The sequence below is a fragment of the Megalopta genalis genome, chromosome 3 (assembly GCF_051020955.1).
Source record: "Megalopta genalis isolate 19385.01 chromosome 3, iyMegGena1_principal, whole genome shotgun sequence".
Lineage (NCBI taxonomy): Eukaryota > Metazoa > Arthropoda > Insecta > Hymenoptera > Halictidae > Megalopta > Megalopta genalis.
This window is the reverse complement of record NC_135015.1, coordinates 26727354-26740957: the sequence shown is the minus strand read 5'-3', so window position 1 is coordinate 26740957 and position 13604 is coordinate 26727354. Positions and strand designations below refer to the sequence as shown.

At 45.3% G+C, this 13604-nt stretch overlaps 1 protein-coding gene across 1 annotated transcript in view; it reads right to left on the bottom strand.

Moving 5' to 3' along the window:
- Positions 1-1129, bottom strand: part of LOC117222044 (uncharacterized) — a 192791-nt gene extending 191662 nt beyond the window's left edge. Inside the window, exon 1 of the mRNA XM_033473500.2 lies at positions 758-1129. The gene's annotated coding sequence lies outside the window, so the exon portion shown is untranslated. The remainder of the gene's footprint in view (positions 1-757) is intronic.
- Positions 1130-13604: the final 12475 nt, after the last annotated feature.

The window sequence follows — 13604 nt, the reverse complement described above, 5'->3', positions numbered from 1 at the left end:
GCGAAAACGCGCAACACACGCGCGAACGAGCGTACGTATCCCCCGTCCTCGAGACTGATACGGACCGACGGATCACGAGATTAAAAGTCCCGAGGAAGTTAGATTCCTCGCGAACCACTCCGCAGCCCTCTCCGACAAGCCCCGACGAGAGCCCTTTATTAAACTCGCCGCGGCAGCCGCCCGGCGAAGCCAGGTAAATCAGCTTCGAACGGTTCGCGAGACGCGGCTCGGGCGCGCGCTTTAAATTTAGATTGAACCGGCGCGGCGGCGGCGTCGTTGTGACCGGCGTGTCTCTGGCCGCCGAGGAATATTTCAGAGCGTCTGCGATCCGACGCGGGCCGCGAGGCCGGAATGTTTTACGACGCCTCGGAGCGGCGCGTCCCCCGAGCCGACGCGGGGACGCGCGAGGAGGCCTTTTATTAATTCCATTCCGCGAGCCTGCGAACGGGAAACGCGGATCCCTGGCTCCCACCGCGGCCCGGCCGCCCTAACGACATCATCGACTTCCTTCCGCGGCCGCCCTAAATCTTGATTAGGCACTCGGCAAACTTTCCCGGCCGGCGCGCCGCGCGCTTCTCGGCCGCACTAATCTCCACTAACGGCCCGGCCGTGTGTGCACACTTGATCCAGAAGCGTAATCGCACGGTCCACAAAGGCTGCGAGTCGACTGCAGATCAATCGCAGCGGCCCCGACAACACGGGGCCCTCCGGGGCCCGCTCGAACGCTCGCGCGTCGAGACACGGCGATCGCGCGTACCGGGGCGTGCTGCGAACGGCTCCGGCCACCAGTCCGGATGCTCTCCTCGGCGGCGAGTCCTGCGGCGATCCGGTCGGCGATCGAGGAAGACGGATATCTTCGGCGCGGCCGACGCGACCAGCACACGGTTACGAGCCGCGACAAAGGTCCACGGGGGACAGGAAAATTTCACTCCCGAACGGGGGGGACCGCGCGGTATTATACGGCGGGACGGAGCAGGGCAAGGGGCGCGACGTGCACGCACTCGCTCGCATTTATTTCCGTCGACGGAAACGTGACACCCGTGCGAGGACGCCGCGGCAGCCACGCAGCCGTCGTTCTCATTGAAGAGTCGCCGGCGGACTGCGAGAGCCGAGAGGCCGAGAGCCGAGAGCCGAGAGCCGAGAGCCGAGAGCCTCCGACGAGATGGGAGCGGTGGAGCCGGGATGCCGCGAGAGGCGCGGGGGCGGCGCGACCGAGTGAGAGTCTCGGGGAGAGAGCGGAGCGAACAGCGCAGACCCGTGGACTGGGTGCCGCGCGAGGGCTGAGAGGCGAGCGGGTGCAAGCTCAACGAACGGGATCCTCTGCTGCGACTACGACGACGCGACGCGACGCGACGCGACGGTCCAACGGACCGGACGGAGAGACACGACCGAGGGTGAGTTAGCGATGGCCATTCGATTCCACGTCTCGCGAGTTTTCGAGCCGATTTCATCGCGATCGAGATCCGCGACCTCGAATCGGCCGGATCGAGGGCCCATGGAACGCCGAAATCGAGGAACAGGGCTCGGTACTACGGAAATCGAAGTCTCTCGTGGGGTGCATGTTGCTGGAAGAAACTGGATCGTTCATTCGGAGCAGAATCACTCGATTTTGAGGAAAAGATTGCATTCTACTGATATAATCACCTGCTGCGATCTCCGTGTCATTCGCGAGTCGCGGATCGAATTTTCGAGCTAACGCCGAAATAATCGGCGAATTTTGGAAAAAAATTGCATTCTATTGAGGTGATTACCTGCTTCGATCCTTCGCATCATCCGCGAGTCATCGAGTTTACGAGCTATCGAGAAAAAGTCGACGAATTTTGAGAAAAAGATTGCATTCTACTGATATCATTACCTGCTTCGATCGTCGCATCATCCGCGAGTCATCGAATTTTCGAGCTAAAGACGAAATAATCGGCGAATTTTTGAGAAAGATTGCATTCTACTGATATAATTACCTGCTTCGATTGTCGTATCATCTGCGAATCATCGAATTTACGAGCTAAGCGCGAAATAATCGGCGAATTTTGAGAAAAGATTGCATTCTACTGAAATAATTACCTGCTTCGATTGTCGTATCATCTGCGAATCATCGAGTTTACGAGCTAACGGCGAAATAATCGGCGAATTTCGAGAAAATCCGCTTCCCTGTGCACATTGTACATTTGCAAAGCTGACAATAAGATCTTGGCAACAAAGGTACAACGAGGATTGTTCGCGTTTCGCAGAGGGATACTTTGAAATATGCAACCAGATTAAGGAAAGTAATGCCTCTTTTAAACAATTTTAATTTAATACCTTTTTAAAAAAATTAAGAAAAAAATACCTCGCGCGCACAGCGCGCAAAGAATAGGCCGGCTGTAATCCTAATTTAACAAGGTCCCCCGATCCGCTCGCATGAAAGTTTCTTTTCGCAGTCGAAGTCAATTGGTACGTTCGTAGCCGCGTTACCTAACGGTCGCTCGCGCGTCACCCCAAAGAAACGTTAATTAAATGCGGAGACAGACAGAAAAGATAGAGCGGCAAATGAAAGACACTGGTTCGTTTCACTGCATACTTTATTCCTGTTCGTGCGCGCGCTCGCGGCGCTCGCGCCCGTGCCCGCTTTTATATAATTTTTATTCGCGTGCGCGGCCTGTACATTTTTCAAGACGGCTCCTTCAGCGAGGCTCCTTTTCCCCCGGCAATCAGGAATCTAAAAAGGCTAAACTGGTTAGGGAGATACTAATAGACCTCTTCAAAACAGCTCTTCCACCTTTCGGCCTCGCAATTATCGAACTTCCTCTCTCCGGCTAGTTAGTAATTATAACTCGGTTACGCGCTCCTATTCTTTCTCGCGAACAGCACGGAGTCTCCACAAGTATCCTCCGCGATTACAGATGAGATTCACCGTTCCCGTTCTCTCTCGTCCGGACCAGCGACTTACGCATTCGCCGTATCTACTTTCACCATTCATCTCGACCAACGGGCTCCGGATTTTGCAAAAACAAACAGTACGGTTTTACGAAGCCGCGGAGCAAAAGATTGTTAAATTTCCGCGCCGTATAAATTTCGGACCTCTTTCAATTTATTCCCGGTGTCCGTGGTCCTGTGTAAAACCTACTGGCATCGATGTACAATGGTGTGCATAATTATCGAGTCGAAGTAACTTTTTACATTGATAACTGAACGAAAATACTTAACGAAATATCGTGTTTGTATGTTTCCATTTTCTAGCATTTGTGATACGGAAATATACAGATACAATGTTTTGTTAAGTTCTTTTTTGAGTGTACAGAGTGTTTCAGTTAAAGGAGACTCAAAGTAACTTCCACTTTTTTACTGTTATTTAACGCTAGAACTGCCAAGCCAGTCGAAACGATCGGTTTCTGTTATTTTCTTTTACAATTCCTGGAATTATTAAAACGTTTCTATGAGCAATTTTTAGATATATTTCTTTATCGAAGTATATATTACAATAAAAATCGTACGAAGTTTACAAAAATCTATTGTTATTATTGTTACAAAACCGTGCACATTAGTCGCGGTTAAGGCTCGGTAGTTCTAGCGTTAAATAAAAATAAAAGAAACTATGTTTGTCTATTCCTATAATTCTGTCTATTTTGTCTATTGTTGTCTAATTTTGTCTATATTTCTATAATACTGTCCATTTGGTCTATTTTTGTCTAATTTTGTCTATATTTCTATAATTCTGTCTATTTTGTCTATTTTTGTCTAAATTTGTCTATTTCTATAATTCTGTCTATTTTGTCTATTTTTGTCTAATTTTGTCTATATTTCTATAATTCTGTCTATTTTGTCTATTTTTGTCTAATTTTGTCTATATTTCTATAATACTGTCCATTTGGTCTATTTTTGTCTAAATTTGTCTATTTCTATAATTCTGTCTATTTTGTCTATTTTTGTCTAATTTTGTCTATTTCTATAATTCTGTCTATTTTGTCTATTTCTGTCTAATTTTGTCTATATTTCTGTAATTCTATCTATTTTGTCTATTTTCGTCTAATTTTGTCCACTTATCTATATCTATCTATTATCTATTAATTGCAATATAGAAATATACAAATACGGTGTGCTGTTAAGTTCTCGTTCAAATATCACAAAAACTGTTACTTCGACTCTGTAATTATTCACGCCGCTCTATATCACCACGAGGGATATTTCTGGACACTTTGTCGAATAAGACGGTGTTCCTGGACTCGCTCTAATCCTAGAAAAAGGGTATGGAAGGAGGCCCTCTGTGATACTGCTCACTGGATCGTGGCATTGACGTCTAGTCGAGCTTCCACGTCGATTGCAGCTTCACCTTGACCACAAACGTTTTTTCGCTCTCTATGGAAAATCGATGCCCGCTGTTAACACTCGATGCACTGAACTTGAGAGTTCTGTCGCGGAGCTCCTCGAGCTTCCCGATACGAAATATTACGTTTTGGAGAACCCAATCATCGATCGTAATTAACATTCGCGGGGCGTAGAAGCACCTAATCAACGTAGAAACTTGACGGAAGCGGCATGTACCTGCATCATCAGCTGGGCCAATAATGTATTACTCGAAAATATTTGACGCGCTGTACGGCATCATTATTCTCTCGTCTCTCCTCTCCTTCTCTCTGAAACTCGCCGTGCACTTTACGGTCACCATAACTGACTGAATCGACTAGTCTTCGTTTCTGACCAGTGTTGCAATATACTAAGACTTTTTGAAGCTCATCGTAGGCTACTTTTGAAATCTCTGGTATTATTGCAATTCGATCATTCTCTTCCTTGAAAATAACTTTCGATCGCTAATTTGATCTTCTTTCTAATCTTCTATTGTATCTTTTCATTCATCGCATCATTTTCTTTCATTCTTTCTTCATTTCTTTTCGATTGTCGATTATGACGCGCGATTACGACAATACTATCGTGACACAGAGACTTGCTCCCGTTTCAATAATGTTAAAATAATTGTTATTATTAATATATTATCCCTCTGTACTCTGAGGCTCCAGTAAAATTTGTTGCATCACGTTCTAAGATCGTTTTTATATTAATAAAGTTTAAATTCTAAAAACTTGTTTAAAGCGTAACCGTGGGTTAAGTCGCAAGACTAATTTCGCATGCGTAAAATGCACTTTGTTACATCAAATGGAAATACTGTAAGTCAGAAAAATTATTTCAGATTTACAGTTAAGATAGCTTCGAGTACAAAGGGTTATATATATTTTTAAAAAATCGTGCATTTAAGGGTTAACGATATATATTTAAAAAAGTCGTGCATTTAAGGGTTAATAATATATATATATATATATTTTTTTATTACAAAATAACAATAATTATTACTATAACCCTTAAGTGCACGGCCTTTTTGCTTTTAATTTCTATTTATTAAACTTCGCTAAAAGGTGAGTGTTACGTTAAGGGAAAAATAAAGAGAAAAATTATTTATATCGTATATATCTAATACGATAATTTTGCAATAAAAAACTATTTTCTTCAAGAAATAATTTTTCTCTTTATTTTTCCCTTAACACTCACCTTTCAACGAAGTTTAATAAATAGAAATTAAAAGCAAAAAAAGCCGTGCATTTAAGGGTTAACAAGATCGCGCAAAATGAAGCACGAAACGAAACCGAAGCGAAAGAAGCGTCTCTCTATGGAAGAGTAAGCACCGAGCCGGTCGCAAATCGGAGCCCCGATCCAGGAGCCCCCATCGAGGAAATCCGTGAGCGCGAGCGCAGCGAGCGAAAGAAGCGGCTGCGCGTGCGAGTTCCCTATTAGAAATCACAAACATAGATAACATTCCGGTGAACAGTGTGAGAGAGTGCGGGAAAGTAACAAGACAAATATTCGGACGAATCGGTGTGCTCGGCGACAAAGCGTTCTCTCTATTTGGTAGCCGAAAAAGGAGCCCGGGCGGAGGACTCGCACGGAATTAGAGTAGAATTTCACAATCGGCGCCACGGTGGCTGTGTTTCCCGACCGAAATAGGATGTCTCCGGAGTATACACCCCCATCGTCCAATCAAGTTCCAACTTCGCTGCAAACAAATACGTGGACTTAATGAAACAGTTCTCCTGCCGGCAAACAGAGACGGCTCGCTCGCTCGCGCGCTCGCTCGCACGCTCGCGTGCAAGCGTGCGATTCTTCTCTGGCTGCGAGAGGCCCGACGCCTCTCTGCACGCCGTTAGACGCCGCGCGTCGAGAGGAGACAGGCTGAGGTCGATCGGGGATTGGAAGCTTTTAGGAGCTACCGCGAGCCAGACGCGCGCGTTACGCTCTGTTCCTGTTCACTCCTGTGTTCGGCTGCGGATGTGTGTTCCCGCGGGCGCGCGCGTGCTCCCGTGTCCTCACGGATACCGCCGAAATCCCTCAAAAGACAAGAACAGCCGCCTCGGCGGCCAAAGAGAAGGAGGGAGAGAGAGCCGCAAGCTCCGAGTTTTCCGTCGACTGGCTGAAAAGCTCGGCCGAGATTAGGTCAGCCGACAATTTCCCCGTCGGTCTTTCACCCTCCTAGCAAGAGAGAGAGAAAGAGAGAGAGAGAGAGAGAGAGAGAGAGAGAGAGCGCGCGCACGCGTGCCGCGTCTCTAATATCGAATTTTGTTCGGCTTAAGTCCGAACGAGATTTTAGCATCAAATAGAGGGAATCAACGCGCCCGGCCTTTATTTAGCAAGCCTTCAAAGCGGGACGGATTCAGTGTCCCCGGCGCTTTTATACGGCTCCTCTGTACGCGGACCCGTTGACACGAGGCTGAGCCAACAATTAGCCGAAATTAAGCTGCCGCTATTCCCGCCAGTCGCAGATTAGATGGCTCCCTCTGTTTCCCCGCGACTTCTTTCGCCGCCCCCCGCCGCACCCTGCCGCGCTCGCGAGCGCCTTCGAAACGAGCCGTTAAACCCGGGAATACGGCACCCGGTATCGAATATTTAACGGCGACCGTACCCGGCGTACGAATCGTTGTCTCGAATCCGCTGTCTCGTAAAAGTTACACGATCGAATTTATTCGGATACTTCGTGTTTCACAATTTATCGATTGCAGTCGTTAATTATGTCGCAGGGTTTTCTGGGTACCAAGGGCAGAATTACCAAGAGCGGGTGTCGCGGAAATGCTGAGTGAATGGGACTCGTGTCTCTGTAGGGACGTGTTTGGGCTGAGTTTGTTGCTTAGGTTCCTCGAAGTCCTTATTTTTGTAGTAAACAGTTGCTGTTGTTATTATTATTTACGTTGCTTGTGTCGGTGATTTTACAACGAAGCCTCGTAGAATTTCCTCCAGAATGCAGTAATGTCTCCCTAACAGACGCTCAGATTGTGCAGAAATATGGACAATTTCGAGGAGCCTCGTGCAGGGTTTCTGTAGAATTAACCCTTTTCCCTCGAGGTTATTCTAATTCCAAAACGAGGACATTTCTTTCGGTCAGTAAATTACAGTAAATTCTTCTTAAATCAGTAAATACAGTACAGTAAATTCTTCTTAATTGACGCTCGGTTTATACAAAAAAATGGACAATTTGGGAAGAGGAGATACGATTATTCGAGCCTTGTAACTATACAAACAAACCGCAAGGCTCGAATAATCGTATCTCCTCTTCCCAAATTGTCCATTATTCGAGCCTTCTGACTATCATAAAATTAAAATATTTCATTCAATGAAACAAAAATTACGAAGCAAACTTATATGGCATCAATTACTTCGTCAACATTCGTACTTCTTGCAAATCTTAATAAAATTAAGCAGTTATTTTTAATTTTTCATTAATCATCCATTCGGTCATCAAGCGACTCAATTTAAAACGGGGAGATTTCCCCATTTGGCTGGCTAAGTGTTAATATTTAAGATTTAACTTTCTAGCTTCGATTGAGTTAATTAAATTGCTCTGTCTTTGTGGGAATTTGAAGTGGTCGCTCGTCGGCGCTGGACGTGTTAAAAATTGAAATCAAATTCTAATCTCTTGTCTCTAAATCTCATCAATATTTAAGCATTCAAGTAGAGGGTACACGATAAGCATCGATTTTCTCTCCCTTCTGAGAAATCATTGCAATCGAAAAATTTCTAATCGTACTTTATATACAATATTGGGTTGGCAACTAAGTAATTGCCGATTTGTTCGATGAAATAAAAATTTTTTTTTTTTACTTGGAATGAAGTTTAAGCTGTAATGTATTTTCCATTTTGTTCGATGACCATTTGCCATCTCTCCGACAACTTGAAAATTCCACGCTCGTAGAAAGTCCGATCCTTTTCGGCCAAAAACTGAGTTAAGTGAGATTTTACAGCGTCATCATGATTAAAAGTTTTACCACGAAGGGAGTTGTCCAGGGATCGAAATAAGTGGTAATCTGATGGCGCGAGATCAGGGCTATATGGTGGGTGTAACATCAATTCCCAACCAATATCCATGAATTTTTGCCGAGTGGACAAAGACGTGTGCGGCCTAGCATTGTCCTACTGGAAAATGACACCTTTACGATCGACCAATTCAGGTCGCTTTTCCTTGACTGCTGCATTCAATTTGTCCAGTTGCTAACATTCACGGATAATAAAAAATAACATAATAATAATAATAATAATTTTATAATATAACATTTACGGATATCATAAAAATGGGAGCGAGAGACATCTATAACTGAAATCGGCGATTACTTAGTTGCCAACCCAATATAAAAACAAACCGCAAGGCTCGAGTAATCGTATCTGCTCTTCCCAAATTGTCCAGTTTTGTGAACAGCCTGAGCGTCAATTAGGGAAACATTACTGTAATCCCTACAATATCGTGGAAAATATCGTGGAAAATATCGCGTTGAAATTCGTCCAGATATACGACTTCTTACTTTAATACAGATTAATCGATTTCCATCGAACGGACCTCGTCAAGAATTATCCAGGCCTCGAGGTCGCGGCAGGGGAAAGTGCCGGCAAGGGTCAGCCCGCATGAATATTCCCGCGCCTCCATATTTCTCCTTTCCTCGCTTTGTTTAACGGGTCGCCGAGGGCTGCTTCCAGATGTTATTTACGTCGACCAATGAATAACAATGAACAGGGAGCATATACTCGGCACCGGCGTCTATAAATCCGTGCGTGGCGTGACAAATCTCGACCGAGGCCGGTGGCCAGGTGCTGTCCGTACCGAGAGGCTGCATTAAAAACGGCGAAACCGCGCCGGGGAAAAATGCCGCTATTTCCGGCGGCGAACGATCCTCGGCCACCTCGTCGATATGGCTTTGCTCTGTTCAACGTTTACCTCCTCCGTCCGGGAATATTGCTTACAATCTGGCCGAGAGCTCGCTAAATAAGGAATTATCGACTGCGCCCCGACGAACAACAAATGATTTATGAAAATTAGATCGCTGGAACAAAGGAACTTTTGAGGACTCTGTTCAGTCGTTTTTGTTGGAGGGTTGGTTATAAATAATCTAGAAAGACTATACTTCATTATGGGGATTATGGGATGGACTGTATGTCGCAGTTTCAATTCATTTAGTCATTTAGTGACATTTTATATTCCGAAGCTTATATTTATATTTTGGTAATTAATAATAAAGTGTTCAGTAAAAGTAGTGTGTTCTCTGAGCAGTCCCAACTTTTTTGAAAAATTGAGACCACAGTAATTGGTCCATATTTTTTGCTTTGCGCCAATTACTGTGGCTAGTAGTCTCGATTTTTTAAAAAAGTTGGAACTGCTCTCAGAGAACACATACACTACTTTTACTGAACACTTTATTATTTATTAATTACCAAAATATAAATATAAGCTTCGGAATATAAAATGTCACTAAATGAGTTGAAACTGCGATAGTCTTGGCGCAAAGCCAAAAATATGGACCAATTACTATGGCTAGTAGCCTCGATTTTCCAAAAAAGTTAGAAGTGCTGACAGAACACACTACTTTTAAGATTGTTTCTGCTCTGACGGTAGATCGATTTTTGTTTATGAAAATAATGATTACTTTATCTAAAAATATCCGATTTTTGTTCGGGCAACGCATTTTATGGTTGGATGCGTAATTCTTTGTAATGGATTCCATCGCATCGCATTTAAAAAAATTGGATGTTTACAGACATACTGTACTTTATGGAGCAATTTACAAAAAGCGCAATCAGTTTATTTGCTCGCCTAAGTGTGCTCTCGGATTTCAAATTAAATGGAGCCGTCATTCGGGTTAACTAAATATTTTTTTACCACGCTCGATTTGCATCTGCTGTGCGGACGGTACGGATGCACAAAGTGTTCGCTTTAATTATTAGCACATTTCTCGTGGAAATCGACGGCTTTGGTCACTTTAAACTGGGTTATGCCCGGCAAACTGGGTATTGCACGACTTCGTTGTTTTCAATTAGCCGATGAAAATTCGATCAGTGCGCCTTCTTTTTTTCATCTCAAGGTACAGCGAACTCTCTCGAATATTGTCCCTCGGCTTGTGAACAAAAATAGATTCGATTATTCGACTCTGGCGGCTCATTTTTATAGTCGTTGACAATTGACAACTATAGAAATGAGCTGCGAGACTCGAACAATCGTATCTCGTTTCCCTAAATTGTCCACTTTTGTGGACAAGCTGAGGGTCAATTGGAGAGAATTTGCAGAAAAAATGCTTTCCATCGATGGAGATTAACGTCTCGAGACAGCACTTTGTCCACTGGAATTTTTTCAGGGAAACAACAATAACAGTGTTCCCATTCGAATGCCATAATATCTCGCATAATTCTTCCTTCCCCCGAAAGATCAGTGGAATCGAAAAACTTCTGATCGCTGCGACCGCGAATCCTGCATCAATCCCGAAAAAATCCTGGAAACGTTCGATCGCGATTTGAGATCGAGAGTGATTTCGACGGTTCGAACGCTAAATAATTCGTCGTCGTCGGTCCGTGGAATCATCGGTTGCTCATTTCATAATGGTCCCCAGCGTTCCGGCCGACCGCGACGGCAACGGCCGCGTGTTTTTCCAGGCAAAACTGACCGAGCGAGAGAACGACACGGCTCCGCGCTCTGTTCCGTGTTTCGTCGGTGGCCTATCTTGGTCTCCCCGAGTGAAATTTCAATGGTTATTCAATCGTGCACGCCTACGTGCTTGAATTGCAAAACATTGACGCGTCGCGTCTCGTCGCGTTGCATCTCGTCGCTTAGCCTCCCGCTGCTCGGAACAATGTTAGGTCGATATTCGACGGACTGGTCCGGTTTGTTTACGTTAACAGCGACGCCGCGGCACGGTCAGCTGTGGACAATATCGGCGTCGAAATTCATCCGCGGAGCGGACCGGCGAAAAGTATCGGCCACGGTCTCGCGTTCGACGCGCCAACGAGACGTCCACGTGGAATAAAATACATTGTTTCGACACCTGCGGCTGACCAACCAGTCGACTTTTTTCTCTGCCCCATGAAAACCCCTCGCGCGCAATCGGCACACCCCGTGCGATCAAACACTGCCGGAACATTATTTTTATTATTTTATGTGGCATTAGCGACGTCTTTTCATTCACTTCTATCTCATATTTTTGTTATACGTTTAATATTGTTCATAGTTTGTGACGTGCAAGTAACAGCAATCTCAATAATTTTAATTCATTCATTGACTTTCGAATACGTCGAGCTTTATTGAAATAATCGTGACGCTCATTCGAAAGGCATTTGTATTTTATAGTTTGGTAATAATTTATTTTAGATAAAGTAGTTCTTATTTTGCTGTAAAATTGACGTACCCTCCGACCACCATATATCTTGAAAATGAATCCTACTAGCCACAGTAATTGGCGCATATTTTATCCCGTTTTCCAGTGCGTACCGATTACTGCGGCGCGCGTGCTTTTAACTGAAATTCGTGCTTCCAGAATGATAAATACAGCTCTAGTTGCCCATCGAATGTATTCATTGAGAAACCGCAGTAATACCTACACCATCAACTTTTGCGACACGTAAACGATCAAAGCAACACCATCGTCTCAAAAAAACGTCGAATCGCGCGATCGTCGTCGCAACAAGGTGCAAAACGCGGCGCTTCTCTCTCGATTAATTCCTCGTTCGATTTATCCCTCTAGCCGCGTATCGTCTTAGCCGGTTGAAAGCCCTGGCCAAGGAATGGGATCGATGGAGGAGCGTTCGGCCGATGACTTAGGCGTCCGTCGGAGCTTGTGAAAGGATCGAAGACGCCGCTGGCCGATGAGGAGGGCCGGGCCGGGCTCCTTTCCGTTTCGAAGCTACTTCTGCACTCTGTGTGCACACCAGAGGGCCGAATAATAAGCACAGCGTAGCGGCGAGGGCCCGGCCCGGCCCGGCCCGGCCCGTAATATTGCATCGGGAGTCGGGAGTCGGGATCGGGGCGGCAGATAGCTGCTGCCTGGCTCCTCGTCTGGCAAGTTCCTTTGCTCAGCCGAGTCGGAGGGCTCGTCCCGCCCGGAGGGCGGCTTATCGTGGCCGACTACAACCGCTGTTCGAAATTTCCTGGAACGCCTACGACTACGTGCGCGAGTTCAACATTCGCCGCGTGCGGAGAGACCGAGAGCGAGAGAGCCAGAGAGAGCGAGATAGAGACGGACAGAGAAAGAGAGAGAGAGAGAGCGACGAGAAGTTTGCCGGAAACGTGGCGGTGGCGGGCACAAAGCTCTCCGCTAGCTCTCGGGCGAATTGCAATTGAGCAAGCTCCAGACCGAGGCGAGCCGAGTCGAGCCGAATCGAGCCGATCCAAACACGCAGCGACGGTACCGCCGGGATTTAATTCCAATTCGGAAGCTCGCGAACACGTCTTCCTCTCACCCACGCACCAAGATCATTCGCGGGACACGCGTCGCGACGTCGTCCGACCGGCTGAAAGAATCCTGGAGGGACGTTGTCCTTTATTCCGCGACGAGGGCCGCGAATCAATGGCTCTTTGTATCTGACGTCTTCTCGCTACGGTTTTTTATGGAATCGACACGTTGCACGCGCTATTGTGCGAAGTGTCGTGCGTCGAATGCGAGACCGATGTGCGAAAACGTTGGAGCTCAGAACGAGGAGCAGACTTCTTGGATGCATCGTTTGCGGTTGCATATGGTGTCGTCGTTCGAATTTGCCAATTAGGTGTTTAAAGTGACGCAGAAATCTCGAATATATCGCCATAGTATCTATATAGGGTGGACCACTAATCGTGATCAGCTTAATTGATTCTGCTGCCAGTGCTTCGATTGGTAATTTTTTGAGATAAATTAACATGCTTTGTGGAGAGCTTTAAGATGATTGTGCCAATTTTTCTGTCAACCCGTTGTTTCCCCTGAGTTATCAAGGTTACTTTCTATTTTTTATAGATTGACCTACAATTTTTTTTGTACTCATTTTTTGAGGGGAATCGCCTCAGCCGAGGCGAATTCGACGAGAATCATAACGTATAGTTTTTTCCGAATTAAAAAGAAGTTTATAGGTCTACTTGTAAAAAGCCTTGATAACTATGAAATAATAAAATAAACTGAAATAGCAATATAATACAGCCTGCGAATGTTTTATCATTCTTATTTATTCTTATTATTCTTATCATATTTAATTGGCACCAATTTGATTTGACAATTCTCTTTTTTCCCCCTAAACGTTCCCGTTCACGTAATTGCATTCGGCATACGTTCTGGTTTGACTATTTTCACTATTTTGACACAAAAATGCAG